The 6833-nt window shown below is 35.1% G+C and overlaps 1 protein-coding gene across 1 annotated transcript in view; it reads left to right on the forward strand.

Moving 5' to 3' along the window:
• The first annotated feature begins 4294 nt into the window (after positions 1 to 4294).
• The window catches only part of KCNA4 (potassium voltage-gated channel subfamily A member 4), a 16849-nt gene continuing 14310 nt past the window's right edge, over positions 4295 to 6833 (forward strand). Inside the window, exon 1 of the mRNA XM_023532070.1 lies at positions 4295 to 4438. The gene's annotated coding sequence lies outside the window, so the exon portion shown is untranslated. The remainder of the gene's footprint in view (positions 4439 to 6833) is intronic.

A 6833-nucleotide genomic window follows, 5' to 3' on the forward strand; every position in this document is an offset into this window, starting at 1 on the left:
TGTTTATAATAAAACTCTAGGTTCTAAATTCCCTTTCCATTAACTTCCTTTTCCCTTCTATAAATATTTTTCCATCTTGGCAGGCAGGCCAGAGTGTGCAAGTGGCTTGCCATGTCTGCATGCACTGGGCTGGAATCCTTTCTTTTCCCTTCATTTTTCTTTTCGGTGACAAAAACCTACAGTCTTAAAAAATGAACCGTTACAACTTTATATTTTTTAATGATAAAAGCTCTGAGCACTTTTAGTATTTTGGGTTTAATACTAACCAAAATACTAAAATGTATTCCTTCTACTAAAGTATGGGTCTTAGAAAAAAATTTATCTTAACTGAGATAAAGGGTCATACATAAATTACTCCTGGAAAATAATTTCATAAACATTTTTTATGGTATGCATACAACATGCATGGTATAACATTTCAGATTTAGAAAGGTACAAAAGCAAGAGAGAGGTTTTTATTTTTTCTCTTGCAATCAGTATTAATCTCACTAGCTTAGTGCCCTGAAGTTTGGTTATATTCATTACGTTTGTAAATAGGTTCAACTTGACAGGCCACTCAAACTTTTTTCTACCACCTCGCATGTATTCTGCTTATAGTGAACCTAAGATTGTTCCCAGATTTCAGTATTATTGAGCCTATAGTAGCATGGCTGAGTTTATTTGATAATCTCCAAATTCAGTTAATTAAATGGAAAAATGTTAGTAAAATCAAGCATTTGTTACTATAATAAAAAGTTTATTTGAACCGAATTTTTCTTTTTTGGACTGGTGGTTTCGGCATTATAAATCTGCCTTCCAAATTCACCCACAAACACGTTTCTGTGGAAACAGAGCCACAAATAGAAGCAGTGGTTATTGATTTCCTTTTGGGGCTACCACCTGGTTTCTGCAAAACCCTGGACAGCATATGCCAAGTTCTATGTGTATTTTATCCCCTTTCTCTCCCCGCTAACCTTCTCATACCCACAGGGGTTTAAAATAATCCAGGCCTATCTATTATTTATCAAAAGGCTAGTGGATAGGCTGATAAAGTAGATTCTGACCTCTGCTTGTTATTGGAGTCTCCTAGGTGTGGCCTCTCCTGTGGCCAGTGTCATTCTAATTGTTTTTTGGGAACTTCACCCAAGCTTAGGCAGCTCCTGCATCCTTGGTCGGGCCCTAGTGCAGCTTCCAAGATACGCTTCCTCTTGCTCGCCAGCCTTTCCAAACTTCGTTCGGTCTGGTAGTCTTCCAGCTAGGCCATGCATCTGCTTGTCACATCTGTCAGCTCTTGTCTCAGCTAACTCCTACTCATATAACTGATTGTACTTTAGACATTTCTTCCTTTAAGAAGCCTTCCCTGACCCTTTTTTTTAGACTAGGTTAGATGTGTCTGTTAAATATTTCTGTAGCACCTGTACATAGTAATTATGACTTACATTGTATTTTAGAAGATTGTAGAAGGCTTAGGTTAAATAAGGGGGAAAAATGGCATAGTGTATTAGTTTTCTGTGGCTGCTGTAAAAAAAAAAAATACCACCACTTTCTTTGGTGGTTAAACCAATAACCGAAAATATATTTTTTCATAATTGTGGAGGTCAAGAGTTTGGAAAACAAATTGCCTCCAGGGGAGATTCTGTTCCTTTCCTCTCCCAGCTTCTGGTGAGTGTTGGCCATCCTCGCTTGTGACTGCATCACTCTAATCTCTGCCTCCATGGCCATACTGCTTTCTCCTCTCTGTAGGTCTCTCTAGTGTTTCTCTTATAAGGACATTGGTCATCAGATAATCTAGGATGATCTTCTCAATTTGAGATCCTTAATTACATATGCAAAGACCTTTTTTCCAAATAAGGTAATATTTATAGATTCTGGGGATTTGACACCTAAACAATATAAAGAGCAGCTATTAATAATGCAAATAAAAATGATAATGACTTGTAGATGGAACTCTTTAGACCAGTGCCTTTACCTTTGTGGACTGTCACTGCTAATTCTCACATTAGTGGCTCCACTCCTGCTGTTGTGTTCACTTGAGAGACTCTTTTGCAATCCTTATCTTACCCATTCTTTTAAAGTTCAGCTCAAGTTTAACCTCTTCTACAAAGCCTAATGTGATCAGTAGTGTTGATAATAAAAGCCCATAACATTTATCAAGAGCCTTCGACTTGCCAGGCATGGTACAAAGAACATTAATTTCCCTACTGATACCCCCACTGTTCTTCCTTCTTTTGGCTTGCTATAGCATCTATATCTGTACCACCATAAATACTACTTAATTATATACTGTCAGATATACTAACTATAGGCTATGTGGGTAGCCGATATATAAGTTTTTTACAATATATACTACTTATGAACTGTTTTACTACTGCCACTACTACTGTGGCTAACATTCATTAGAATACTTACCATGGGCCAGGAACTGAGCTAAATACTCAAACTTTCTCTTTTAATCTTCAAAGCAATTTTGCAATTTATGTACTTCCTATATTCTTACTTTTCAGATGAAGAAAACAAATTTTACAGTTAACTGCCCATGGTATATAGGTGATGGAATCAGAATTTGAGCCAAAGCTATCTAACTTCAGAGACCATAAAAACATATATTATCTTATTGATGTGCTACTACATCATGTCAGGGTTGGCCCTGCCTTCCCAAACATTTAGGTGGATTTGAAGCTTCTTAAAGCCACATGTCTGCTTTCTATAACTGTCTATTATGATGCCAAGTCCTTAGACTGAGAGTTTTGTCTTGTTTTAAATGTATTGGATGATTTAAAGAGTTCTTTAGTCAGTGGCTATAAGTTTGGTCCACTTACAAAGCAGATAATATCTCTAAAATCCTTTGCAATGCAGATGTAAACTGGTTGAGTCAGCTCAAAATGACAAAAACTGCTCCCCTGTATCATCTCTATCCCTTTAAGTCTGTCCTCATTACAGGTAGGGAGTCAGGAAAATCAGCATAAATTATTTCTTTCTTGATATTGTAAAGGCCATTAAATTAGGTAGCATTAATAGCATCAGTAGGAGGCTAAGAATTGAAAGAGATATAGATGCTGAACCCTTTGATGAAGCTCTCCAAGCTCTAAATAGGAGAGAAATAGATTATTGTTTAAGAATTTCTAGGACTGCCTTTTATTGCTGTTTTTCAATAACAAAACCTTTGCCCTCCCAGAACCATGTCCACATAAACTATGATCTGGTAAGATTTCCTTGCCATTAATTTCGCTCATTAAAAAGAAGATGACAAGATTAAAAACAATTTTTTTTTTCTCAAAACATCCTCAGTTTTCTAGTTTACAGCAGGTCAGCTAGCAAACAGCAAAATTATGGATTTTAACCCAAAATAGAAAAATGCCATTTAGTTTTCTCTAATTTTGATTTTGGTTTAATTTGTTAATATTCAGTTAATTATCAGGGACAATTTATGTTCTGTTTCCTCTACAATAAAATATTTTTTTAAGAAGTAAATTTAAAATTTTCCTTTATCTCAATGAAATGATGAAAATGTTTAAGTATTATGTTAAGAAGCATCAAAAATTTCTGTTAAAATGACCAAATGAATCTGACAAATAAAAAAGTGAATCCTTTGTGCTCTGGAAATGTTTACTTCCTCAAGTGGATTTTAGAAATAAAACAATGACCTATTTTCTTATGGCAGTCATTCAGTTCTAAATGGTGATGATAACAATAGTTGACTATTGTTTATGAGAGCTCACCGGGTGAAAACCTGGTCTCGGAACTTTCCATCTTTATCATATTCAGTCTTCACAGCAGCTTTACGAAGAAGCTACTCTTTTTGAATGCCCAATGAACTGTTAAAAAAATTAAAAATTAGAAAAATTATGTAATTTTCTTAAAATCATACAGCTAATAAAGGATAGTCTGTGTTTGACTCCACACAGAATATATAAAATGTACTGCTAAATGTACTGGCCTCTCCAACAATAATTGCCAATACTCTGTTTTTAATGAGTAAACATTTTGTAAAACTGACACCGACAATGCGGAACTCTGTTTGTTCCCTGTGCCCCGAGAAGCCAACAAAGGTTCAGAAATCCTCCCACCCATTAAGAACAACCCTGTGCTGGTGTGTTTTGAGGTGAGACCCACTTCCATCCACCCTCAGAACTCCCATAAACTCCAGGATGACTTTCTTGCTTACTTGCCTCTAAAAACCCACAGGCCCTTTTCCTGTTCTTTGAGACATTTCTCATTAATGAATATACCCTCTATTGCAATAGTTTACATAAAATAATCTTATCTGGTGCATTTGTCTTTTACAGTTTGGTGCTGTAACTTGGATAGGATGAAGCCTTGCCTTGGATCCCTGTTTACTGCGCCCAGGCAACAAGGCCTCTTTGAGCCCTTTGTGCTCTGTTCCTGACTAGCGACTGGCAACTTAACAGTGAGTCTGATTTCTAGTCCTGTGCAATGGACTCATGTCCATTGGTACCATGTAAGTATTTGATTTTGATAGTTTTTGAATACACGCTTGATTTCTAGTGCCAGCTTTTTTGGTTTTGAGGTTGGACAATTTGGTGGTCTCTGTAAAGGAATTAATGGTTTGTAGAGATCTTGTGCTTATCAGGTGAAAGATGGCAGAGATTCTGGTACTTGTTAGTCTTTTCTGTTTGTCAGTTTTGAGTGCAAAGCAATTAAGAACTTGTACTCACTGGAAAGTGAACAGATATATGCTATGGACCAGTGCGTTTTGTATGTCTATGTTTATGCTTGACCCATGACCAAATTTTAAAATGGAAGCTATATGCTTTCTCTCTGTCTGTCTGTATGTTTCTGTCTGTCATTCAGATAGGCCTTTACCTCTCATTGTGTGACTGTATTACTGAATTTGATGATAAGATCTCTTTAAGGAGTTCTATTCTGATTGGCTTAGAGGTAAATTATTGCATATACAAATTGAATATTCCTAAAATTCTCAGAAATTAAGGAAATTAGACTACTAAGACTTTCAATGTGCCAGATTTTAAGAGTATCCTTACAAAATACAAATCAGATATGTTTTATTCAAGCTCACATATTTAGGTAAAGCTTTGGCAAATAAGAGTTGTTCATTATTTTTGGTTTAATAAAAGAACAGCTATGTTTTCTCTGATTTATCAGCACTGAGTATAGTTTACACATAGATTTTTATTGTATTTGCATATTCGAAGGTAATATTCACCTTCATCTTTCTGCATGACTCTCATAGGATTCTAAGATCAGACCCTTGTTTATCTATCTTTCTCTATAAAACCACAGGCCCCCTTCTTTTTCTTTGAGACTTTCCTCATTAATGAATGTTTGCCATATTGTGATGGCTCGAATAAAATCATCTCTTCAATTGTACTGTGTGTTTTGTCTTTCACATAACTTATCTCATCCAGTTCTCATCACAACCTTATAAAGTAGTATTATTGTTCACATTGCAAGTGAGAACATTATAATTAGAAGACTTAAGAAATGTAATCAATTGTACATCCAGTAATGGGTGGATATTTGCTGATTTTAGAGGCTGTGCTCTAAAACTGTAATCTATATATCACCATAAACAAGACAAATTATTCTGTGTGTATATCACATTCAATTTAAAAATGAAATATTCAATAACTTCTCCCCAGTTGAAGAGGAAAGCATACTATAGTTTTATTTAAGCTTAAGACCAGAGCCAAAGTTTATCACTTGATGGATGTGTACTGTCTTGAGTAGGAGAAATTAATTGTGTTATTAAATATATTATTAGTATAGGGACTCTGTTGAGCTAAGTTTGAAACACATGACCAGACCAATAACTACAAATACATTAGTGGTGGCAAAAGACCATTGAATTGGAGATTGCTTGATACATCATATCAAATACGTTGATTGGGTTCTGGATAGAAGAAACCGTTTCAGTTATCACATATCAAACCCACTCCTCTGTATGTTGATTTTAAATTTTGGTTATTAATTAATATTAATTATTTATGAAGGGCAATATGTCACCCCTTCTAAGAATCCCTAATTCTCTTGCATTTTAAAATAAGCCTCTTGCTGCAAACTCTGTAGCTTTCTTATCTAAATATTTCTACAACATACTCCTAGGCCACAATGAACTTTTTATCTCTAGTTTAGTCCCTTATTAATTTTTTTTCCCTCTGAGTGAACCTGAACAAATAAAACACCAAGCAATCAAGACACTACTCTGAAGAATGGCCTTTACATTTTTGGCAATGTAGTATTCTAAAATAATTGCTAGGATGCTCCGCCACTCAGAAATTACTCTCGGTGCTTTTAACTAACATAGAAGAATATGCATATGTGAAGCTATTCTAAGATGAAAGCAGTGGTTCGATATTGTCTTAAAAATAACTTTAATTTGGATCCAGTCAATTTTACTGCACTCTTATTCAAATTATCTGCTTTTAAGTATGGAAGATTTAGTACACCTAGTAAAATATGGGGAAAAACCATAATGTCTTAAAGAAACCTGCTGTTGTTTAGAAAACTGCACGAACAATTCCCATCTGCAAATGGTTATTTATTACTTAGCTATTTTTAGATTTTTTTTTTTTTTGGATGCATTGCTCACAGTAGCCTCTGGGTGCATTTGCGAAGTTTAATAATTAGCTTTCCCATTATAGCTTACACACAACATAGAAGACAACATAAACACAGGATGCATTCACATATGTCAGCACATATTCACACACAGACAAATAAGCAGGTAAGGAGACCTTTCATCCACAGTTTATTAGCTGACATTATTTTATTATTCCTTAAAAACCAAGAATCTTAAGTACTTAACAGTAATCAAGGAGCTACTTCTTTGTTCAGGAATTATGGTTTGTTTCTGGGTCATGCCCATGAACTTA

This window comes from Pteropus vampyrus, unplaced genomic scaffold (assembly GCF_000151845.1).
Source record: "Pteropus vampyrus isolate Shadow unplaced genomic scaffold, Pvam_2.0 Scaffold76, whole genome shotgun sequence".
Classification (NCBI taxonomy): domain Eukaryota; kingdom Metazoa; phylum Chordata; class Mammalia; order Chiroptera; family Pteropodidae; genus Pteropus; species Pteropus vampyrus.